The following is a 26,295-nucleotide window of genomic DNA, read 5'->3' as shown; positions in this document are numbered from 1 at the left end:
ACTGAGACAGGAGTGGTTCCATCACCAGCTTGCTGAGAAACGTCCAGTGACTACCAACCTCCACTTTAAGGCCGTGTCCACAAGCACTGCCCTGTCCATGCTGAGACCATATGTACTCAGAGCCCTCCCTCTCCCCTCCGTGACATGTCCCTGCCCCCAACCCAGAAACAAACAAGCACCGTTTTCAAGAATCTGTGAGAAACCACATTCATGGGTCCTCCAGCATTCAGGCTTCTCTGGATCAAATACTACATCCAGCGATGTGGTTGAAAGGCATATTCTTTAGTCTCACACACATGGTATGACCCCACCCTATGTTTCCAGTACCATCTTTCCACTTCTATGAGTGCACCACTGCCCATGTGGATTCACACCCAGAGCTTCCAACTCACTGTTCACATTCGGCTGCTATGCCTTGCTCAGCTATGTTTTGCCCTTGTCCAGATGTCCCTTCTGGAGAAGGAAACAGCAACCCACTCCGGTACTCTTACCTGGAAAATCCCATGGATGGAGGAGCCTGGTAGGCTATAGTCCATGAGGTCACAAAGAGTCAGACATGACTGAGCGACTTCCCTTCAGATGTCCCTTCTCCACTGACCTGGAGCAGGATGCTGCAGCCTGCCAACCCCAGGATGGGGGGTAGCAGGTACACCTTCGACAGCCTGATGCCAGAGTGCAGTCAGATACCCCTGGACTGGAATCCCAGCAGCATCCCAGACAAGCTAACCTCTCCTTAATTGAGTGTCTTCATTTTTAAAGGAGGATAGTGATCTCTACCTTGTTCAGGAGGAACCAGGCTAGGAGGGCAGCCAGATAACACATGAACCGAGAGGTCAAGTTGCAGACAGACAGTGACGTGGCCGAGACAGGGCTGAAGCCTGAAAGGCTGGGGAGGGGAGCTCAACCCCCAGCTGACTTGGATCTAACCTGCCCAGGTCTTCATGATTTTCCATGCACTGTGATGAACTAATGTTAGCTCTGTTATTTTATCATTATTAATCCTCTTTTGAGTCAATGTCATCAAGGCAGGCTTAACTTCTTCAAGTCTGGGTTTTGGGGCTGCCACGTGCATTCTTGTTACAAACATGATCAGGAATGAGTGACATGTCATCCCTAGGCTCACCCACTCCTTCACCCTACAGATATTCATGAGGCACCTACTGTGTGCTGGGTGGAAGAGAACCAAAAATAAGCAGACTTGAAAGATGGGAGCTTATGTATAAAAGACTGAATACCGTGTTTAGGACATGGCAGGGGGCACATGCCCCCTGCAGGGCAATGCTTTCATCGCTGCTACAATTCTGCAGGCTTTCTCTCTTTCCTCTGTGATCATGGGGAAGGCCTCTAGGATGAAAAGATCCATGCAGCCCACATTGGGGAGCTATGCGTGAAGAATAGGGTCTTTTCTTAGAAGAAAGGCAGAGACACCAGATCCACTACACCCTCGATGAGGGAGGAGGGAACTTCTGCTTTAATTTAAGCCAGTGAGCATGCAGGATACTCTCTGCAGCACAAGCCCATCCTGTCCTGACTAACACGATGGCTTTCCTTTCCTCCACTATCACCATTTGGCAATTAATCATGTGTAATAATGCCTTGTGATCATCCTTATACTCACTGACCTTTATTTTTTTAATTTCCTTGACGTTACTTGTCATCATGCCTCTTTAACAAGAGCCTCTTAAACATGGTGACCTTCGTTTCTACTCACAGGGCTCTCCTCTTCACCCTGTCCCCCTAAACTTAGCAGTGAGCCTTGCATACAGCAACTGTTCAACTCATAATTGATGATTTAACATTTTCCCATTAAGAAATAATCCCCCTAATATAATGACAATTATTTACTTTCAGTAACTAATGCCATTCTACTGGCATGGATAATTAGGAATTAAGCACAATAGCTACTGTAAAACTTTAGGGTCTCACCTATGTCAGCATGGGCCTCAGGATTCTTTGTCAACTAATCATAGGTTGGCCTGGTGACCATCTCTTATTTGTGTTGATCCCAGTGTCTGTGGTCCTGTTTAATGATATGTGTCTGGGCTTCCTATTCCTTCATCTGTATATTTAAACAGTCCTAAGGACCAGCAATGATAACAGCTATGGAAACATACTAGCTGTGAGACCGTAGGCTAGTCACCTCATCTCTCTATGCCCCAGTGTCCTTATCTATACAGTGAGAGCAAAAAAAATGTATCTTGTAAGGTTGTTGTGAGAATTACATATGTTAATACGTGTAAGGTACTTAGGAAGTTAAGTACTGAGACACAGCGGAGGGGTTTCCCAGGTGACGCAGTGGTAAAGAACCCACCTGCCAATGCAGAAGACACAAGAAACGTGGGTTTGATCCCTGGGTTGGAAAGATGCCCTGGAGGAGGAAATAACAATGCCTGGAAAATTCAATGGACAGAGGAGTCTGGCGGGGACAAAGTCCTGCAGGGTCGCAGAGAGTCAGACACGACTGAGCAAGCACACACAGTAAACGCTAAAATCATTTCCTGAGCTCCTGCTGGATGGCAGGTATTAGAGAAACAGGGATGAATAAGGGGCTGCCCAGTTTCTAAGGAGTTTACAACCCAGTAAAGGTGATTAAATATTGATACCTAAACAAGTGAATCCAAGTGTTACAGAACCAGATCCAGAAAGTGCGTGCACACACAGAAAAGGCAGACTTGCATGCACACACAGCTGCACACACTCACGTGTACACAACTCCTGGCAACCGCTTACAAACAAGAAAGTGATCCTTTCCCCTGGAAGAAAGGAAGCTGGAAGGTTCCATGGAGAACTGACAGCTGACCTGAGTTTATGATATGAATAAGGTACAAGCCAGGCAAGATAAGGCACAAAGACATCCAAGTAATTAAATGTAAGAAGAGGCAAAAAAACATTTATTCACATATTCATCCAGCAAAGATTTATCAAATGCCTCCTCTGCGTATATTGCTTTGAGTCCTGGGACACAGCAGTTAATGGTACTGACAAGACTTCTGCTTTCGCCACCTTCTAATAGAGGAGACTAACAATAAACCAGTTAAGAGATATGCAAACCAAGGAGCTAGGAAGAAAACCCAGTGGGTTGAGACGGCCAGAGGGAAACGGGACACACCAGACCCCCTCCCTCCATTTGTAGACGTGTAGAGAGAGAGAGGTGAGAGCAGAGCCAGAGGCCGACACCAGACTCCATCCCTTTTTTTTTTTTCCATGGGAAGAATTTCCCCTAACCCTTCTGGCCTTCTACTCCATCCTTTTTCTTTCCCAGGGATGTGGAGCGAGGTACCTGGCTGGGGGCTAAAGCCAGGGTGGACCACACCTCTCCTTGGGAACCCATAACTTCACTGGGTAGAATTACGCTACCACAGGGGTGGGAGGGGGAGAATTAGGTTCTCTTTTTCCTTCCTTCTTCACACAGACAGTGGCCCACAGGCTCAAAACTTTCCTGCAGGTAGACTGTGACCAAGCCCAGACCAGAGAAGCTCTTTGAGATTCTCATCCTAAGATACAACTTCTCAGTTAACAGTTGCCAGTCCCAGAGGTTCACCCTGGCTCCATCTGCCTTATTACACTTGTCTTATTTCTCAGTTGGCTCAGGACTTGGGAAGGAATGAGTACTCTTTGAAAATAAAGGTTTTCATACAATAAAAAACCTTTCCTCCCTCAACAGACCTCAGAACTAAATTAGGAAGCACTATCCCAATCTATCAAACCTGTCATCTTAATGAAAAATCCTTCAAATCTCTTACTTAATAGCTCCAAAGACACGGTTGGGGTTTCACGAGAGGTCTAGCTCAAGAGGAATAAGGCAAATTCAACAGAAATAGCAAATATTGAGGGAGAAGGGAGATGACTTCAGTGCCACTGTGAAACCCTAGGGTACACAGTTCATGGTCCGTAGCCAAAGAGGAAGAGGAGGAAATGTGAAATCTTCAGATAGTCTTACCTTATGATTTCCTATCTACATGTTTTTTTAAAACCACACCAGCAAACGAAATTTTTGAATCTATCTTTTCTCTTTTAAAAAATTGAAAGACGTTTAATATTTACAGACTTGCCTCATTGCTTCCTTATGAGACTGGATGAGACCAAAACATTATCATGAAGAAATTATTAATGGTATAGTTACTATCCATAAGACTCAGAGAGAAATAATAATTTAAAAAAGATGAAGAGTAAGAAGGATGGCTCCTAGGTTCTTTACCTAAAAAGACTGCTCAGGCCCCCAAAGTGTTATATATCAAAAAAGGAAATACAAATCAAATGTCAAATGGATGGTAAAGATTTTTAAATGAGTCAGGAGTTTGGTGGGGGGAAGCATCTGCTAATACCCAAAGTGATCACAATGGTTTCACGTAGGATTTTTTTTGGGGGGCCACACACATGGCATGTGGGATCCTAGTTCCCCGACCAGGGATTAAACCCACACCCCCTGTATTTTAAGTACAGAGTCTTAACCACTGGGCAGTCAGGGAAGTCCCCATGGAGGATTTTAGAGACGAGAAAACATCAAAGAAATGTGAAAACCCCACCCACACACGCTGGAGAGACTGCACTTAGAAACTGCACCTCTGGTGGAAGCCCCTAGAAGATATGCCATGTGCAACGGATCGCTGGGTGCAGCCCTACAGGGCCTGGCCTTGCACTGCCCTGAGAGGGGTCTCCTCAACCCTCTGTGGACCACGTTAAATGTGGCCTGTTTCCCTGTCCACTTTCAGCCAGGAGCAGCTGAGCGCCATGTCCAGGAAGCACTCTGTCCACCATGCCCCTCTGCCAGGGCTGCCTGGCCAGAGGGCTGATTAGAAGAACAGGCTCTCACCGCCTCGAGCTGGGCAGTTCTCTGCCAGCACACTCGGGGACCCGCACAATTTTACTACAGACACCTCCTTCCCCTCGAGCCCCCAGCTCGGTGGGGACAGGAGGCAACTGTTGATAGCAGAGACGGATAACAATGACCCAGTCCGCACTCTCTACAGGAGAGGAAAGGCGGGGCGGGATAACATGGAAAAAAAGGCGGGAGGCATAGGGCTGTGTTCATCCTGCTCAGGACACACAGGCTGCCATGGCCATGATATTTTTTCTGGCTGCACAGACATGTTGCTATGGAACCAATACATGCCACTGCTTCTTGGCCTCTGGCAAATAAAATCGCAGTGCTGGCAGGAGGATTTCCCTTAAAGGGATACCATCGAGGCCGGGCGCTGTTCGAGCTTGGAAACGGCGGCAGCGTTGTTCCAGGGTCCAGCCCTACCAAATAGCATGAGCTGGAGCCCAGTGGACCCCTGTTTCCCAAGGTGGACACTTGCACAGCACAGGAAACTGTGTGGCACCAACACGAGGCGTGGGGATCAGCCTCTGAGTTGCTTTTTAAGAAACTCACAGCTTCGGTGTATTTTTGGTTCCCCACAAGCAGTAAAAGCAAACAGCGTGTAGTTTTTGGGGACAATGATTTGATGCCTCCAACTCCTTACAACCCAGCAGCAAGCCGAAGTTGTCGTTAAGTGGCTCAGCGTGGGTTCAGGTGGTCCTTATTTTACTGCTTTACCATTCCTCAGGTCATACCCATCTCTACCAGTTTTTTTACTTAAAGAACAGCACAAAACAGGCAAGGAATTCGGCACCTTTTCCCAAGGCCCTTCACTGTCTCCTGCTTTAGTCGTGATCAATCTCTTGGTTCCACTGAGCCCCTCCAGTTTCCCCGGGGAACAGCAGGCCTCGGCGTCCCATGTTATAGCGGTGTGCTCTGGGGGATAAACCTTCGGGGCTTTTCTTGGGTAAGATGAGGGAATGGACACCCTCACACTTCTAATGATGCACAGTTCATGCACAGGGAGTACGTGGGGCCAGGAGACATCAATTCTAGAGTAATAAGCAGGCGAGATAGGCAGTCCCTTAGTGAATCAGCAATCCACGTTCTAAATTCTATACAGGACGCTGGTAGAAAGCAGACTATCTCTGTAACCTGATGAGCAGAAAAATCAAGTTCCTTTACAAGGACTCCAGGAAGGGCTGAAGAGAAGCCCTCTGTCTGTCAAGATAAAGTGATTAAGCTGAGAAGTGGGATACAATGAGGGACATGGGCTCTCAATACTAGGTTTAGACCAAGCTCTAGAGGTGATAAGACATTTTGGAAATAACTGCACTTAGATCGTCAACCTAAATGAAGGTGATCCAGAGCCAGGTGTGGCACAGGTGTCTTGAAAGAATCACAGGTAGGTCCACCTTCTGGGATCCCACATTTGTACAGTCTCCATCAGATCAGATCAGATCACTCAGTCGTGTCTGACTCTTTGCAACCCCATGAATCGCAGCACGCCAGGCCTCCCTGTCCATCACTAACTCCTGCAGTTCACTCAGACTCACGTCCATCGAGTCAGTGATGCCATCCAGCCATCTCATCCTCCGTCATCCCCTTCTCCTCCTGCCCCCAATCCCTCCCAGCATCAGAGTCTTTTCCAATGAGTCAACTCTTCCCATGAGGTGGCCAAAGTACTGGAGTTTCAGCTTTAGCATCATTCCTTCCAAAGAAATCCCAGGGCCGATCTCCTTCAGAATGGACTGGTTGGATCTCCTTGCAGTCCAAGGGACTCTCAAGAGTCTTCTCCAACACCACAGTTCAAAAGCATCAATTCCTTGGCGCTCAGCTTTCTTTGAAGTCCAACTCTCACATCCATACATGACCACAGGAAAAACCATAGCCTTGACTAGACGGACCTTTGTTGGCAAAGTAATGTCTCTGCTTTTGAATATGCTATCTAGGTTGGTCATAACTTTCCTTCCAAGGAGTAAGCGTCTTTTAATTTCATGGAAGCATACCTTTTTTTTTTTTAAGAGAAGGAATGCTCCTCCGAGAGTCTACGACTGCATGCCAAATTTGCACAGCACGGAAACCCTGGTAAGCTGGCTCTGCAGGTGCCGGCGGTCCCGGGTGGGGGCGTGCCGCTCTGCAGCTGGCCCGCACCCACCTGCAGGTGCGCCTGGGAGTCCAACAGCAAACAGGTGGACCACGGAGTCCCAGCACGTGACGGGGTGTTGCAAATGTGGTGGTTTGGGAAAGGCGCAAAGGAAAGAAAAAATAGGCCTTTTCAGATGAGGTCCCAAACAAAAATGGTTCTGGGTACCTCCATGCCATCAGCTTCTCTAGGTAGTAGTCAAGTATGAGAAAGTTAAATAGGGGAGAGTGCTCCTCCTGCCACTTGTCTTGACAGATGGAGGTATGGTGTGGTGAGGGTGCCTTCAGCCGTGTCTGACTCTGCGACCCCATGAATGGAGCCTGCCATGTTCCTCTGTCCATGGAATTTCCCAGGCAAGAATACTGGGGTGGGTTGCCATTTCCTCCTCCAGGGGAACTTCGCAACCCAGGGATCAAACCTGGGTCTCTAGCCTCTCCTGCATTGGCCGTGGATTCTTTACCATTGGGATAACATCAAGTTGAACCACCTGTTGACTGTATCCTCAGAGGTCACTGGGATTCAAAAGACACCTGTGTGTGGGACTGGGGGGCCATAACCGCACACAGCTGAAAGTCCAATGCCTCCCTCATAATCTAGGCTCAGAAGAGGGTAGCGGGGGAACGGAAGCCCTCGGGACCTCAGCTGTCCCGTCTGTATACAGGGGCTTTGCCAGATGGGCTCTAACGTCCCAGCTAGCGCTCACATCCCATTATTCCCTGTCGTGGTGTTAAGACAGTATGTCACATGAACAAAATGCATGGGTTCCCCTTGCCCACGGCCGTGGTTCTGTGCAACAGCCAATGGAGGAAAAAAAAAATTTCCTCTCTCATCCCTTCTGCGAGATGAACAAGGTAACACCAATGAGGAAGACCAACTTAGAGGAGACAAAACCTGTGAACAGCCAAAACAAATGGCAGAAAAACACCAGGGGGAACCCTCCCCTCTGAAGGGAAGAGGAGACGCAATGAGTAGGAAGAGTATCTCAGTACCAGGTGGGAGAAGGCCTATGGATTATAAGCACGTACCAAGAGAGGCGAGTAAAACACACCCGTGAAGGAGTCAAAGGATCACTCACCCTGTGAAAATAGCAGTCTGGTCTCTCTCCACCCAGAAAACGGACTAATTTCTTTGGAAAACTGGAAGAGAAAAAGATTAAAAATAAAACATTAAACCCATCCTATAAATTGGCTTGGGGACGCGGGCCAGGGAGATGAGACGCCCCCCTAGCACCGGGCCCCTGATTACTTACTAGGCACGCAGCTAATTTCTGAAGACCGTGGACCTCCCACCGCTTGGCTGAGTACGAGAATTTTAAAGACGGAGCTCTGAACAATTAATATGAAGAAAATAATCATGTGCATGATTCCTTTATCTCCAGAGGAGTGAACCTTTGAAAAAGGAGTGTCGTGGGGCCGCACCCCGCGGGTCTTCAAGGCTTGTAGTTGCCCAGGCTCGAGATGAGAGGAAGAGCCCAGAGACAGCAACAGAGACATCTGGACAAGGGGGTCCTCCACCGAGGCCTTGGAGAGACAAATCCCCGTGTGCAACAGACGATGAGCAAGACACGGACATGGCCGCACTCCTCACTAATTGGGGGAGGAGGCTACAATTTATAGGGGGAATAGAGGGCAGGTGGGCTCCCCCAGTTACCAGGGAAACCCAGAGGTTAGGGCAGAGCAAGCACGTAGGCAGTTACTGATTAAGCCCTGTAATTAAGGGATTGGATAGTCATGTGAGTGAAGCCGAGCCTGGTCGGGCAGGCGATGCAGAGACCAAGGGAACTGCCATCTTGATTGGCCTGACCATACAATATATAGTTCATATATATTGTGGTGCCTGGGAAATCATTTTTAGGTAGACCTTTAAAACCGCCACGTCTGCACCCCAACAATGGGGCTAACTGAAGATGTCTTCATAGTAACCAGAGCATCCCATCACGTCACTTTGCCTTCTCCCAAAATGGGGTACCCACAACTCCATCCATTCCTCCCCCCTGGCCGGCGCCACTGAAGTCCATGACCCCAAAGGGATCCATAATTAAGCTCCTACGGGAAGGGGGACTTGGCAGAGAGGCGCCCACATATCAGGCGGACTGAGTAATCCCATGAGGAAGCCACGGTGTCTGAGATAAAGTGTGGGAAAGAACCGAGATGATGTGAGTGTTGGAAGAGGAAGCCTGGAAGACAAAGGCAGATAAGGCGGTGACAGCCACAGACCATTTAATCTGCATCACCCAAGGAACTCGGCGCAAGATCCAAGTTTTTAAAAATTTCCACAGGCTGTTTTCAAGACGGCTTTGCAGGTTCAGGAGGGGAGGAGGCAAGGCGAGCCTAGCTCCCCAGACTGGTAATTTTCACACGATCCCAGAGTACCAGGGATCCAGTCTCCAGCCACTGCTTTTCCTTCCTTTTCCCTAAAAGGAAAAGAGCACTGCGACCTCTAGGGCTGGATGGACAGTCTCCTCTCGGGGAGGTGTCCACTGGCCACAGATTCCCAGACTTGATGCCTCAGAATCTTCTAGGCTGTCTTCACAGCCCCAGGGAGAAACCCCCCTCCCCGACCGCCAGCCTGTGCGGGGAGAGGAGAGGGGTACTGAAAGCACGTGATCCTGCCTCTTGGGAAGTTCACACGCTGACTGAAAGCCCTGCAGGGAAACACTGCAATCCCCGAGAGATGGTCCTGGCCCCACTGGTGAAATCTCTGAGCGCCGTCTTTCGAAAGCAACACTTTATAATTCACTCGCATACATTAACCTTTTCCTCCTCAAGGCAGACAGGAGGTTTAGAGTGAGATTCACCAGGACCCCACACACTGATTTCAGAGTCAAACCTGAATCTGAGTCTCAGATGCGTCACCCACCACCTGTGCGATGCCGGGGACATAAACTCTCGGAACCCTTTCCTCATTTGCATTGATGGCGGTCATAATACCAACTTCACATCATGTCTCAGGTTCTCAGTGCAGTCCTTGGCACGCAGAAGAGACTTAATAAAAAGAAAATCCCCTAATGCCGTGCAGCATAACACATTTACAGATCTGTGACGACAAGACACGGCAGAGAAAACTGTGGGTATCTGTATTGTATTCTCTTTTTCTCCACGCCCCAAAAATGAGATGAGAAAAATGAAAACAAAGTAAAACCATTTACTGTGAACAATCAGGGCTTGTCAGGTGGCTCAGTGGTAAGGAATCCACCTGCCAATGTAGGAGACTTAAGAGACTCAGGTTTGATCCCTGGGTGGGGAAGATTCCCTGGAAAAGGAAATGACAACCCACTCCAGTATTCTTGCCTGGAGAATCCCATGAACAGAGGAGCCTGGTGGGCTACAGTTCACGGGGTCACAAAAGCCGGACACAACCAAAGCAACTAGGCACATGCCCACATGAACAATTAGGTAATACAGATAAGGAAGGAAAAAACCCCAGATAATACAAAGCAGCAAAAGTTCCACTAATAACACTTTGAACATTTTCACTTCTACAGCAGCAAGGTCTCAGCTATGCTCAAATATACAGAATATAACATACACATACTTATATAAATAAAATTATATACATATATACAGTGTATTTATAACATTCTATGATACCATTCATATTGTTCTTGTCTAATATTTTACTTGTTATATTGTAAAACTTTTTTAACATCAACAAATTCATACCCATCATAATTGTTTAAGGACTACAAGAGTATTGCGATGAAAGAATGAACCACTAAATCCGTATTTGTTGAATTTACAGAATTTATCAGTGTCCCACATTTATGAGAAATGACTACATTTATGGTAGCGTGTGATTCTTTTGCTTCTACATCATCATCAAGATTGGGAAAGGCAGCGTGTATAAATATCAGAAGCCTTAACAACAAAAAATTGTTTTGGTTTGAGTGGGTGTAGCTGAGAAGACTACAAACTAGTACATATACTGCAGGGAATAATATCACAAATCACAATATTCAGTGAGTCTCCAATACATTGAAAGGGGACAAAATTTTAAAGACCAGGAGTACCAGCGGATATAGATGCCTCTTTCAAGTGTGAAAATCGTTAAGTCTGAAGTTCAAGAGGTGTCCCTGTTTACGGCCCGATTGTGGTGGAGTGATTTCATGATACAGAGAGAAGTAAACTGGAAATTGTAGACTCCTGTGTGAACGTAAAAATTATAATCACATTATACAAACTAGAAAACTTTTTTAAAAAAAATCAGAATTTACCATATTTAGAAGAGATCAAGAATGGGAATGTTTGTGCGGTCTCGATATTTCTAATCTAATTTCCTTCTCAAAGAGAATGGTTGGTCTGGTAAAAACGTATGTGATACAGCTTAACTGAGTTGCACGACACGTGCTTGTCCTCGGCTGAGAAACTAGTAACCGGGAAAGTGAAGGTATGCCCGCGATCAGCAGAGTGTAGAGTGAACTCGTCCTCCAATTATGAATGGAACCCTTTAATGCATTGCCAACCCTGCTCCTACAAGCAGGCAGGAGGTGGGGAACTGCCAGGGAGCACAGCGAAAGAAAGACAGGGCACATTGCGGCAGCAGAGAAATGCCAAATCAGATACCAGCTGAAAAATTCTGGTATCTGAGACCAAAAGTGGAGAAACACAAGAGTTCGACTTGTGGGTTCCCACAAATGCACAGGTGATAAACCCTTCACACGCTACGTTCTCAGAAAAGTTCATGCTTTGTCCAGCTTATGCGACTTTTAGGGGAAGTAACAATTTGTGGTGGGGGGCATGTTCGTAGAAGAGATTTCTACTGTTCTATGTTGTCCATGAGTAACAGCATCAACACCTGGAGATAAGAACTTAGATCTTAAAATTTAGCTCTGGATGGAAGCAGAGAAAGCATCGCTTCCACAACTCCCTCTAGGGACTTTACTGTATGGAGGAATATGGAGTGAGCTACGTTTAACAGATCTCTTTTGATGGTACAGTTTAGGAGCTTGTGAGAAGTTCCTAGATCTAACCATGAACTTCTTAAAGGGACAGAGTTTCTGCTTTGCTTCTCTCTGTCGTGGTCCCTGCTTTCTGCATGAGAGGAAACCAGATGGTCAGGCTGTGTTGTGCACTATCCAGTATAATGTCTCTTTTATGCAGTGGAACCTAAATGACACACATTCTTAAATGTGCTTTCAAAGGGACCTTTGCATCCTTTGATGGTGTAGGTGGGCTGGCCCGGAGTACATCCTTTGATGGTGTAGGTGGGCTGGCCCAGAGTACATTCTGTAGAGCAGACCCAGCCATGGAAAATGAGGGTTCAGATTCTGACACCCCCATCCAATTGTGTGTCTCTGGTAAATATGATGTAGCTAGGAAAACTGGGCTGACACTCTCTATTCCACACTTACAACATATTTTTGGACTACTGATTTAGGAAAGTTCTGTGTTGCCATTGTATAATGTCATCCTGAGTAAGCACTGGATTCCTTATTATTAACTATTCCCATTTACTGGGTGGCTAATTATGCCAACAAGGGCTTCCCTGGTGGCTCAGCAGTAAAGAATATGCCTTCAATGCAGGAGACACAGGTTCAATCCCTGGGTTGGGAAGATCCCCTGAAGAAGGAAAAGGGAACCACTCTAGTGTTCTTGCCTGGGAAATCCCATGGACAGAGAAGCCTGGCAAGCTATAGTCCATGAGGTTGCAAAAGAGTGGGACACGATTTCATGACTGAACAACAACACTTATGCCAACAAGTTTTATCTACTATCTTTAATTCTCACAAAATCTCTGTAAAACAGGTTCTCTTAGACCCAGTGCGCAGATAAGGAAAACAAGGTTCAAGACACGTGGCCTACCCAAGGTTATGTAACCAGTAGGTGACAAAGCAAGAATTCTAAGCCAGGTCTGCCTGGCTTTTCTGGCCAAAGAGAAAAAGAGAGGAGCACTGTGGCAACAAGCATGTGGATTTCTGTATGGAAGCCCTGGTACGTAGCATTCTGTTGAACACAAAAGCCAGCACTTGCTCCCACTAAATAAGCAGACATTTCTTTTTCAGGTTATAAAATAGATGGGGGGCAGCAAGTGAGGATGCTAGAACCGATGTCACCCACAACAGTGAAGGGCGACTCGCGCCATCCAACAGGTGCTGGGCAAACACGCTTCAGGCAGAGGAGCAGGACCAAACTGCTGACAGTTGCAACGACACAAAACGTAGCCGTGGCAAGTCGCTTGAACAATTACTTCGCATCATTCTGATTATGAGCCACAAGCATGCAATCAGCAGCACAGAGACGATCTCAAATGATCTCCATCAGCATTTTACTTCAGCTATCACAGCAGATGGAACAGACTCTCATCTGACCTAAACACAATGTTAATGACCCACATACGAAGAAAGTGCAGGCAGAACAGGGGCACGGGGGCAGTGGCCTTGCTGGACGCCAGTGGTCATAATATATGCATTTTATTTCGTTCAACTTCTCCATTTACTACCTCAGAGTAAATAAACACCATTTACGTGTTTCTCATCTGATACACTTATCCACAGTCTAACTCAATTGAAAGACTTAAGTAAGCTTACAAATTCCCCAGACTTAATAATGCATGTGGTACACATCTCTACAATCATATTCCATTGTAAATTTTTGTGAGTTTGCATTTCCCCCACTCAATTGTGGCCCAGCCCTGAGAGCAAGGAATTGACATCATTTATTTCTGTATTCCCAACATCGAGTCCAGTGTCTGACATCAACAGTAGACAACAAAATATGCAGAAATGAATGAAGTCTCATCGGGCCATAAATAAGAAGGCACACTTACTGAGCGGGTGGATGACCCCCCAGTTGTTCTAAGGGCAAGATCTGAATTCCAAAATGTGTCTACAAATTGAAACGATGATGGTACAAATTGAAAAGATTTGGGGAAATATATATCATGAAAATCTGTTCCTAGGGGGAAAAAACACACAGATACAAAAATAAGGAAATACTGCCCTCATACCAACTGAAGAAAATCATTTGCAAGGGGATTCTCACCAGACTGTGCTCAACATTAAAGCCTTTAAACTCATGGAGGAGAGAGTATTTGGGGAGCGGTTCCCGAGGAGAGTAATTAAAATCACTATAGGTTAGGAACCACATCTGGAAGAGAAATACTGATTATTAGATTAAGGGGGGGGGGCGGAGAATTCAACTTTTCTTCTCAAAAAGTAAAGGAAAAAGGCTATAAAGCTTTCAATAGATCAGCACTAAACCATGGGCTTTCCTGGTGACTCGGTGGTAAAGAACCTGCCTGCCAATGCAGGAGACATGAGAGACCTGGGTTTGATCTCTGGGTCAGGAAGATCCCCTGGAGAAGGAAATGGCAACCCACTCTAGTATTCTTGCCTGGGAAATCCCATGGATAGAGGAGCCTAGTGGGCTACAGTCCATGGAGTCGCAAGAGTCGGACGTTTAGCAACTAAACAACAAGAAATGAAAACTAACGCTTTCACTATGAGTTGGGGCAGTAAGCCTCATGAAATGGGATAAAGCCTCTATTTCGCCTTTAGATAAATATTATATCTACAGCAAAATGTGACATCTCACCAGATTCATCCACTATTGAGATCCTACTTGGATTGTACTGAATGGTTACCTGCCATTCTGTGTGAAAAGGCATTTTCAGGTAGACGTTACTCCTAGCTTCATGATTTCCTGGGAGCCTGTGTTTGTGGGTGATTATGAGTGTATGTTGTGTGTGCACAGGTCTAGAATTCCCAATGATCTCAAAGGATATTATAAATAATCTTTTTTAAAACTTTTATATTGGAGTTTATTAATAACGTTCTGTTAGTTTCAACTGCAAAGCAAAGTGATTCAGTTATATATACACATGCATCTATTCTTTTTCAAATTCTTTTCCCTTTAGGTTGTTACACAATATTGAGCAGAGTTCCCTGTGCTATACAGTAGGTCCTTGTTGTTATCCAGCAAAGGAGGGATATAGTTTGGGAGTTTGGGATTGAGATGTACACACTGCTATGCTTAAAATAAAAACCTTTTAAATTGAATATTTAATATCCTTGAGTTGCCAAAACATACTATATAAGCTCCTCAAAGTCCATGCCCGTACACCTTAACAATTCTCCTGGTAATTAGCATAAGATCACTGCATGAACGGCTAAACGGTTGAACAGAGGGCAAGACAAAATCAGCAAACCAACGGCATCTTAAAATTCCAAAACTGCCCATTGCTACCTTAGCAAGGCTGCACCTCTTGCTTGGAGGGAGTGGTAAAAGAAGTAGGATGCTATTTTTAGAGTAAAAAGCCACAAGCTTTCTGTGCTATACGTTTCCCAGCCACGTCCCTGCAGTATAACTCCTCTTACTGTACGTAAAGATCAGAGCTACTTCACTGAAGTTTAGTATAAACAGGGACTTTCACAGGGCAAAGGCAAGCGTCAAATACTGTGACTTTTTTTTTAAGCTATGGCATGTGGGATATCTTAGTTCCCTGACCAGGGACTGAACCTGTGCCCCTTGCACTGGAAGCGTTGGAGGCTTCAACCACTGGAGCGCCAGTGAAGTCCTCTAGATACTGTAACTTTAAAAAATGCTGCCTGTGTTAGAAACCTTTCAGCCACACTGGGCAGGAGTCCTGCTAGATGCAAAAGTTATGGCCCCAATCAAACAAAAAAGCCTTAATTAAAGAACACATCTGGACACAACATTGGAGTTCAGCAAATTCTCAAAAGTCATTTTCTCTTACACCTCCATGAGCTTCACGGCTTTCAAACTACTCGAGTGTAGAGTGAATGGTCAGCCGTCAACACCACTATATCGTGTCGATTGTTTAACGGTACTTCTTAAATGTCTAGAATAGTCAAGGGCTGGCAAACTTTTTCAGTAAAAAGAGCCAGACAGGAAATGTCTTAGGTTTTGTGGGTCTGACAATCTGTCACAACCACTCAGCTCTGCCACTGTCCCACAAAGGCTGCCATAGACAATACTATACAAACGGGCATGGCTGTGTGCCAATAAAATTTTATTTGTAAAAGCAAGAGGAGGTGGGATATGGCCCATGGGCCAGAGTCTGTCAACCCCTGGTGTAGAATATCATCACATTGGGAACCTGAAAAACAGAATCTGTTTCCTCCTTTTCCCCAAAAGAGATTTTATTTTAACTTAGTAAAAAGTCAAATGACAATATCACACACTATCCAAAAGCAGTAACTGGCTTATTTCTGCAGCACTCACCACTGAACTTCCTTTACAATAAGCGGGAAGGGCAAATCTTTCAGTGTCAGGTGGAATTTTCCAGAGGGGCAAGTCTCTGCATTTATGTCTGCATGACATACATGTAAAGGGAAGAGGCTGCCCAGAGAACCCTGGGTAAGTGCCCAATAGCCTCAAGAAGCAGGGAAGAGGCTGCCCCAGAGAAACCTGGGTAAGTGCCCAATAGCCTTGAGAAGCAGGGAAGAGGCTGCCCAGAGAACCCTGGGTAAGTGCCCAATAGCCTCGAGAAGCAGGGAAGAGGCTGCCCCAGAGAACCCTGGGTAAGTGCCCAATAGCCTTGAGAAGCAGGGAAGAGGCTGCCCAGAGAAGCCTGGGTAAGTGCCCAATAGCCTCAAGAAGCAGGGAAGAGGCTGCCCCAGAGAACCCTGGGTAAGTGCCCAATAGCCTTGAGAAGCAGGGAAGAGGCTGCCCAGAGAACCCTGGGTAAGTGCCCAATAGCCTTGAGAAGCAGGGAAGAGGCTGCCCAGAGAACCCTGGGTAAGTGCCCAATAGCCTCAAGAAGCAGGGAAGAGGCTGCCCCAGAGAACCCTGGGTAAGTGCCCAATAGCCTTGAGAAGCAGGGAAGAGGCTGCCCCAGAGAACCCTGGGTAAGTGCCCAATAGCCTTAAGAAGCAGTGACCTTTCTAGGCAATCAGGGAGACATCTGTGCCAGGGCCAAAAACAAACCACCTGATTAAAAATGGGCAAAGGACTTGAACTGACATTTCTCCAAAGAAAATACACAAATGGCCAATAAGCACACAAAATAATGCTTAGCATCGCTAACCATTAGGAAAAGGCACATCAAAACCATACTGAGATACCACTTTGCACTTCTTAGGATGGTGGCGATTATCAAAAACAACAAACAAAACCACAGAAATACCATGTAATGGCCAGAATGTGGAGCAACTGCAATGCTTATGCATTACTGGTGGGAATGTAAAATGGTGCAGATACAGCTACTGTGGAAAACAGTATGACTGTTCCTTAAAAAAAAATTAAACACAGAATACCATATGATCCAGCAATCCCACTTCTGAATATATACCCAAGAAAGGAAGGAAGGACTTGAACATACATCTGTACATGCATGTTCATAGCAGTCTTATTCTTTAAAAGCAAAAGCTGGATGCTCTCAAGTGTGAATGAGCAAATGGTAGTCATCAAACATGCAGGGGAATATTATACAGCCTTTTAAAAGGAGGACATTCTAACACATGTTACAACATGGAGGAATCTCGAGGACATTATGCTACATGAAATAAGTCACAAAGGGACATACACTATATGATTCCACTTATATGAGGTACCGAGAGCCATCCAACTCATAGACAGAAAGTAGAATGGTTGTCAGGGGCTGGAAGGAGGGGTAATGGAGGGTCTGCTTCATGGGTACAGAGTTTCAGTCTGGGAAGACAGAAGGCATTCTTCAGATGAATGGATGATGATAGCTGCACAACACTGTGAATGTCCTTTATATTAGTGAAGTGTACACTTAAAAATAATAAATTTCATTTTATGCATACTTAACCACAAGTTTTTAAAAAAAGATTTTTGAAAAAAATCACATTTTTCAGGTGATCTGTTTAGACCAGGTTATCCCAAGGAGGTCCAAGTCTGTCATGCTTGAGAGGGCTGGTTTACAGGAAGCAGCTGAGGAATTGCAACTGGGTTTGAAAATTTGACAGCCCCTGTTCCCAGGTGGCTCAGATGGTAAAGTGTCTGCCTGCAATGCGGGAGACCTGGATTCGATCCCTGGGTTGGGAAGATCCACTGGAGAAGGAAATAGCAACCCACTCCAGTACTCTTACCTGGAAAATTCCATGGACAGAGGAGCCTGGTAGGCTACAGTCCATAGGGTTGCAAAGAGTCAGACACTTTCAGTGACTTCACTTTCACTACATCTAGAATCATTTGGACTAGAAGAAAATACGAGCGTTCCCACTAACATGGAATAGGACCTTATGGTCCCTGCCCACCCCACCCATGTCCTCCACCTGCTTTTTGTCTGCAGAAAAACTTTAACCAAAAAACGTTTAATCAGAGAAATGAGAAAATACAGAAATAAAAGAAAACAGTCAAATAATAATAGTTCTATCATTAAGCAAAGTCAAGGACTTTTAGTTCCTCTTCAAAGGCTGCAGATAATATTCTGAGCTGTGAGAATATCCTGTTAGCTGTTTTGTAGATACTGAAACCCCAACCAGGTGGAAGAAGCTAACTACATGATGACCAGACTGTAGCCATGACATAAGCCGCCACAATTCTAAGAACTGAACTCAAGGAAATGCGAACAAACCGACCTGGAACGGAAGATTCACTATACTTAAAACAGTCAAGATGACACTGATCAGACCACCCCATGGCCTAGCTCCCTCCTTAGTTGATACATCCCTGAAACCCCCATTAAAGGCTATTGCCCACTGACTGCCAGGAGATGGGAGAGAGTCAGCCTTTGGGCACAAGTCTGTCTCCTCCTCCATTTGCACATTGCAGTCCTCCAAAATAAAGCAAACTTTCCTTTCCACCAACCTTGCCTCTTTATTGGCTTCTGAACGGTGAGCAGCCAGACCCCACTCTCAGCAACGCTAAGACTCAGAGTGAACCAGGGCACCCAAGATCTGTGATGTGGCCAGAAGACGAGCACTCTGCTCTCTGAATGCTACAGCCTCAGAGACTCAATATGACAGTGAATCAGTCAGTGACAGCTAAGAAGAAAAGGGAACTTTACCTATCTACTTCACGGAAGGACATAAGAAAGAACAGAGAGGTAAAAGAAATCCCTGTCATCAAGGCAAAGCAACTCCCTGTGGAAAATTCTGAAAGAGATAGGAATACCAGACCACCTAACCTGCCTCTTAAGAAACCTGTATGCAGATCAGGAAGCAACAGTTAGAACTGGACATGGCGAACAACAGACTGGTTCCAAATAGGAAAAGGAGTACGTCAAGGCTGTATATTGTCACCCTGCTTATTTAACTTATATGAAGAGTACATCATGAGAAACGCTGGGCTGGAGGAAGCACAAGCTGGAATCAAGATTGCTGGGAGAAATATCAATAACCTCCAATATGCAGATGACACCACCCTTATGGCAGAAAGTGAAGAACTAAAGAGCCTCTTGATGAAAATGAAAGAGGAGAGTGAAAAAGTTGCCTTAAAGCTCAACATTCAGAAAACTAAGATCATGGCATGTGGTCCCATCACTTCATGGCAAATAGATGGGGAAACAGTGGAAACAGTGTCAGACTTTATTCTTCTGGGCTCCAAAATCACTGCAGATGGTGATTGCAGCCATGAAATTAAAAGACGCTTACACCTTGGAAGGAAGTTATGATCAACCTAGACAGTACATTAAAAAGCACAGACATTACTTTGCCAACAAAGATCCGTCTAGTCACGGCTACGGTTTTTCCAGTGGTCATGTATGGATGTGAGAGTTGGACTATAAAGAAAGCTGAGCACCAAAGAATTGATGCTTTTGAACTGTGGTGTTGGAGAAAACTCTTGAGAGTCCCTTGGACTGCAGGGAGATCCAGCCAGTCCATTCTAAAGGAGATCAGTCCTGGGTGTTCATTGGAAGGACTGATGCTGAAGCTGAAACTCCAATACTTTGTCCATCTAATGTGAAGAGCTGACTCATTTGAAAAGACCCTGATGCTAGGAAAGATTGAGGCAGGAGGAGAAGGGGATGACAGAGGATGATATGGTTAGATGGCATCACCGATTCGATGGACATGGGTTTGGGTAGACTGTGGGAGTTGGTGATGGACAGGGAGGCCTGGCGTGCTGCGGTTCATGGGGTCGCAAAAAGTCGGACACGACTGAGCGACTGAACTGAACTGAACTCCCTGAGGATGAAGGTGATAACTCAGAATCTCCAGCTACAATAAGAAAAGTCTTTCCCTCCCTAACCCTGCTCTCCTTGGTCACATCCATCTGACTGCTTTTAGTTGACGCTCTTGAAATATAAGCTCCTCTAATTCTGAACAATGCTCAACACCATAGAACCATGCCCAGGAGGTGACCTTATGAGAACTGTCCGTATTTGCAGATCACTCTTCCAGGGGTTACTCGGGTATGCTTACATTCTTGCAAAGTCAAGCTAACGGAGGGCCACATGACCTACGACCAACAGGGTGATGCTGAGTCATGGTTTCTCAAGTGAAGGAAAATGATACTTCTTCCCGTGTTCTTGATAAGAAACAGGAAGATTCTTCCAAGTATAAGGAAGGAGAAAAATCCTACAGCCACACTGCTTATATATGACATGGACAACTACATACTGGTGATGATGGATCTTCTCCCACCCAAAACAAGGAGGAAGACTGGGTTATCTTCCAACTCAGTTATCCAGAATGGCCATCCGAGGGTCTCAAATATCCCCACTAACTACAGTATTTTCTAACTATCAGAGTTTTAGCCAACATGATGGAAAATGCAATTTTTCTTCAAGAGCACTCATCTCTGTTGTAACCTTGTTTTTTTTTTTTTTTGCCAGTTCTTGTCAGAGAATTCAAAGCACTGAAGGGAAATGTGTATATGGGGGGAAAAAACTGCTGGAGGAAGAAAAATAAACTCAGAGCAGGGGTATAGACAAGATTTTTAGATAGCAAAAGCCATTAGTAAACAGGGTAATGTTGAATAACCAGCTGGAGGGAAGAAAGAAGCCCTGGTTTGTAGCGTTTGCAGATTTCTATAAACCCTCCCACCATGACCAACTTCCGGCTAGCAACACGATGCCAACTTGTTCTAAAATTTCCTAAAAATTTAACCACTAACTTGTGAAAGCCAGTGCAAGCTGGCTCCAACACACCGCTGGCTGAAGCCCATTTCCCTTATCTCATCAAAATCAATTAGCCCTGTTTCATATCTGAAATAAACCCCCAAAGCTACAGTCCTTTCTTAATTTCAGGCCTCTTCTTATCTTTGTTGTTCTTGTTGTTGAGTCACTAAGCCGTATCTGACTCTGCCACCCCATGGACTGCAGCACACCAGGCTTCTCTGTCCTCCGCTATCTCCCAGAGTTTGCTCAAACTCATGTCCATTGAGTCGGTGATGCCATCCAACCATCTCATCCTGTGTTGTCCCCTTCTCCTCTTGCCCTCAATCTCTTCCAGCATCAGGGTCTTTTCCAGTGAGTTGGTTCTTGGTGTCAGGTGGCCAAAGGATTGGAGCTGAAGCTTCAGCATCAGTCCTTCTGATGAATATTCAGGGTTCATTCCCTTTAGGATTGACTGGTTTGATCTCCTTTCAGTCCAACGGACACTTGAGTCTTTTCCAACACCACAATTCAAAAGCATTAATTTTTCAGTGCTCAGCCTTCTTTATGGTCTAACTCTCACATCTGTACAGGACTACCAGAAAAACCATAGCTTTGACCCTATGGACCTTTGTAGGAAAAGTGATGTCTCTGCTTTTTAATACGTTGTCTAGGTTTGTCATAGCTTTCCTTCCACGGAGCAAGTGTCTTCTAATTTCACAGCTTCAGTCACCATCCACAGTGATTTTGGAGCCCAAGAAAATAAAATCTGTCACTGCTTCCACTTTTTCCTCTCCTATTTGCCATGAAGTGATGGGATCAGATGCCATGATCTTAGTTGTTTTTTTTTTTTTTTTTTACTGTTGAGTTTCAAGCCAGCTTTTTCACTCTCCTCTTTCACTTTCATCAAGAGACTCTTTAATTACTAAAAGAGATCTGTTGGGATTTCCCTGGTTCAGTGGTTGGGACTCTGCCTTCCAATATAGAGGACATGGGTTTGATCCCTGGTTGGGGAACTAGGACCCCTACATGCTACATGCATGGGAAAATAAAAAGATTAACAAAAATAATTTGTTTTAAGATATCATATCTTTTCTTCCATCTCCCCGCCTGGAATGAAATTAGCTCAAGCCTGATAGTGTATAAGAAGCCTTCTTCAAATGCTCTTTGACTGTATTAGCTTTTCTCCGTTCTGATTTTCGACAGCACTTCTCTGTTACTCGTCTTGGATTCTAGAGGGTTGGGTTCCATGAGGGCAGAGAAGGTTCTCATAGCACTTGGCCCCCGCCGAGTCCGTGACCTGGATTGAACTGAAGGAAATCCTGCTGACTTTTCCATCCGGGCTGATGCTGTCCAGTGAGTGAGGCTCACCAGCTAGGACCCATGGGCACAAGGGCACTCACTACTGTACATGCCAAACTTCCCTGGCAGGAAGGGAGGAAACTGATATTTGTTGAGCAGGAAATTTCTGTAAGCCCTAGAGCCCAGACCTTGGTTTCTAACACCGTTTTGTAGCAAAAGGAACCAGAGTTCTTTGGAGAAACAGCGAATTCTAGAACTGGGGCAGGGAACATTCAAGATTAATATGAAAGCAATGCTTAAAAAAAAAAACCACAATGATGATGGCATATCAAAGCAAAACAGGAATCAACATTCCTAATATTCCCCATGGCCAAAACTGGAACAATTTAAGAAACAAGATAACTAGCACTGGATTATAACCTAAAGAATAAAAACACTCATTAGTTTATACTGATATAAGAAATGAGATGGCTGGATAGCATCACCGACTCAATGGACATGAGTTTGAGCAAACTCTGGGAGAGAGTGAACGACAGGGAAGCTTGGCGTGCTGCGACTGTGGGGTCAAAAAGAGTCAGACACGACTTAGTGACTGAACAACAGCAAAGAAATGACAGTCAATAAATAAATGGAGGAGACTACACAAAGCTGTGCAGAAGACTTCATTAAGACACACTGATCGCAAAGAGAGGGAAGGCAGCTCCCGGCTCCTTAGGTGTGGCTTTTCCCAAAGAGTATAACGTGGAAGGTGGGCGGGTGGGGGTGTGTACGCCAAGAGTAACTGAGTGGAGAAAGGGCATGAACACCACCTCAGACCGATGATCAAGGTCAACATCAACAGGGATAAGTCACGTTGATAGCGTGTCCCTGATATACATGATGTGACGAAAATGGCAACTTACCAATTTTGAGGAGTACTGATCAGTTCTTTTGCTGAACGTCCTTCAGCTGGGGTTTTTCTAATCCTAACAGAAACCTAGGAGAAATCCCCAATGATCAGCACTCCTCAGAACTGTCAAGGTCATGTCAAGTCTGAAAAACTGTCATGTTCTAGAGGAGCCTCAGGAGAGATGACAGCTAAATGTAACACGGCCTTCTGGATGGGGCCCTGAAACAGGAAAAGGACATCGGGTAAAAACTAAGGAAATCTGAATAAACTGTGGACTGTAGTTACTATATATATATAGTTTTACTTAATACCCCAAATGCTGTTCAATGGTTTCATTCTCATTTTACAGGACAATGAGGAGAAAAAAAAAAAAGATATAACTATTTTGCCCAAGCAAACAAAGTTAGCAATTGGTAGAATTCAAGTTGAAACTCATGTTGAGTTGTTCTAAGAGATTTAGAAGTTTTAACTCATTAATCCTCACAGCAGCACAATAAAGAAGGAGGACTAAGATTATTCCCTTTCCTGGTGTAGAAACTGAAGCTCAGAGAGGCAGGGTGAGTTTTTCAGGGTTGCACAGCTAAGGTTGCTCACAGTAAAAAAGTTTCTCAGGAATTGTTTATTTGACCCAAATGTAAACGTATCTGATTATTCTGGAGCATCTCATTTTAGAAAGTTAGTTTCATGATTTCTCCCTTTAACCTCTTTTACAGAAAATTTACCCCCAACCCCACCATCAGCAGTGAAAGACTGCATTCTTGCCAATGAGCTGCAATTAGGCTATTAAGTAACAGACACAAGGCCAATGTTTATTAATTAGCCAAAAGCCATATAGGATAACGAGCTCTAGATTCTGCAGTTTTATATTCCACACGGACCCTCCAAATCATGCGTGTGGCTTGGATGGATTACAATACTTGCCCTTATCACAGTTTAAAAACACATCATTATTGCTCTGGTCAATAAACATCTTGAACAGTGCATTCACAATACATCTACTTCTTTGATAATTTCCATTTACTCGGTTATTTACTCACCTGATCTTCAATTCTTAGTTGACCTTACCTACCTTAGGACTTTTTTGTGTATTTGTTTCATATGAAGTTTTTCTTGAGAGATAGGAGTTAATTAAATGATTTAGGGAAAATGTGCCTCTTCTGACTCGAATACTGGATTGTTATTATATTTTACGAAAGTTAAAGTTTATTCCAGATCACTTTAAGTGTGTGCTGTCCTGAGTTTAGGTGCTTGACAGACTCATGAGTGCCAGCAAATGTTTAAGCTGTCTAGAAGGTTTCCCTGTTCTCCTCCTCTATGAATCGATGGCCTTGCCAACTGCCACCAGAAAAAAAGTGTTTCTCTTCTGCCACGTGACACGACCAAGGGCGAAAGCCAGCTCTCTGCTTACCCTCAGGAAAGGGCTCAGTGCACGAGTATCTGTATACTAGCAATGACTTTCTAATCAGAATAAAATACAATTCAGGCAAAAAAACAGATGCTCGACTAGGAAGGGAAAAAAAGTCTTACTTCCCAGAAGTGATGCTATAATCACTACATTCTTCCAATCAGATACAATGAGTTTAATGGCAACATGCCAGATTAGGACATTTGATGAAACCCTTTGAAAGAATTAAGTTCCTTCCTACCTGCATAAGAAATCTACCCTGGGGACAGGTATTCCCTTCTTCTCTACGCCCCCAAAACCCTGCCAGCCAGTGAGAGACTATAAGTGGTCAGGGCACCAACTCTGAAGACAAAGTCTAGGTTTAAACAACCTTGGACTAATTACTTAATCTCATTGTTCTTGGATGCTGAATTTGCATAATAATGGTTGTAAGGATTAAAGGATTAATATATTAAAAAGCACTCAGAATTTTGGGGCACATTATTAAGTACTACTTTTGCTATTTGTTGTTTAGTCGCTCAGTTGTGTCCGACTCTTTGCAACCCCATAGACTGTAGCCCGCCAGGCTCCTCTATCCATGGGATTTCCCAGGCAAGAATACTGGAGTGGGTTGCCATTATGGATAGACAACAAAACAGCTGACTGCTGCCCAATGATTCCAAAATAAGTATTATAACCTACCCTCTCCCCCTACCTCCCCCTCACCCACTCACTGTCCTTCACCTGCCCACCTGCTCTCAAAGTTTGTTCATTTAAGACCTGTATCTATTCCAAAGCCATTAAGGCCTGGTCTGCAACCACAGGATGTTGGCAGATAGAAACCCCTATTTGCATGGCTAATGTATTTATCCAGATTAAATGTATGGCTAACTATACAGTTCACTTCTTCTTTTTTTTTTTAAACTAGGGTTTTTCGCATGCAGATTTTATCATCATGCTTACTTCCTCTCTTTTCTTGTATTAAAAAATCTTTTCATCTTCTGCTGTGTCCCACCCCACTGTTGAATTTTTTAAAAAGGAAAGAAAAAGCACACCAGCCAACAGGCTCAGAACCCTAAGTATTTTGCTCTGAACTTCACACTGACAGTATTCTACACTGTCATGGCAGTTTAACAGAGAATTGAAATTTAATGAGAAGAGATAAGAGAGAAGTACAGATAAAGGAACTCTTGAAAATCAGCCCTAACAGTCCCACGAAGGCCTGGGTGGTCTCAGAGCTTATTAATATAGACTGCCTCTCACCAAGGGGCATGTAATTTCGTTTTGCAGTCGTTTCTTTAAAACACCATCATACCGCTTTACCTTTAAACAAGGACATTCTGTAACCAGGGATTCACCTATGGGGCTTAGTCATCCGATCGGCCTCAAGGTCGCCGACTTGAGTAACACGATGAGAATGACCTCATTCACCCACTATAGAACCGTTATATCACCGATCGATACAGGAGGCCTCTGCGCATTGTCAACAAAGCCTTCTCGAGGGAGCGCCCTGCATACGTCAGAAACAAATTACACCCTTAAAGGCAGATGACATACGAATGCAGAAAGATCCTTTCTGCAAGGCAAAGCTTTTGTTCAGTGTGAAAGGAGCACCAATCCAACCTCAAAAAAGGGCAGGGGGTGGGGGTGAAGGAAGAGAGAGAAGAGAGAATCTTTGACATGTTTCTCTTGCCTTGCCTCTCGGATGCAGGATGCATCTTCCAGGGGCTCACGAGGCAGGAGGGGAGACAAAAATGGGAGTATGATTACAAGGGACTGTGATGCTGAGGACCGAGAACCAGCAACAC

At 44.9% G+C, this 26,295-nt stretch overlaps 1 protein-coding gene across 14 annotated transcripts in view; it reads right to left on the bottom strand.

Annotated features, from left to right (window-relative positions):
• Positions 1-26,295, bottom strand: part of ATXN1 (ataxin 1) — a 420,722-nt gene that overhangs the window by 182,465 nt on the left and 211,962 nt on the right. For 10 of the 14 annotated variants that reach the window (XM_086370177.1, XM_086370178.1, XM_086370182.1 and 7 more), the window contains one exon: positions 8,023-8,083. The gene's annotated coding sequence lies outside the window, so the exon portion shown is untranslated. Of the gene's footprint in view, positions 1-8,022; positions 8,084-8,196; positions 9,167-26,295 lie in introns of those variants that run through there. The other 4 variants (XM_086370180.1, XM_086370179.1, XM_086370189.1 and 1 more) reach the window with 2 other exon arrangements.

Source organism: Bos grunniens, chromosome 23, assembly GCF_055505025.1.
Source record: "Bos grunniens cultivar Pamir isolate PY7600 chromosome 23, Bosgru_T2T1.0, whole genome shotgun sequence".
Taxonomy (NCBI): domain Eukaryota; kingdom Metazoa; phylum Chordata; class Mammalia; order Artiodactyla; family Bovidae; genus Bos; species Bos grunniens.
Note: the sequence above shows the minus strand (reverse complement) of the source record. Positions and strands in the feature narration are given on the sequence as shown.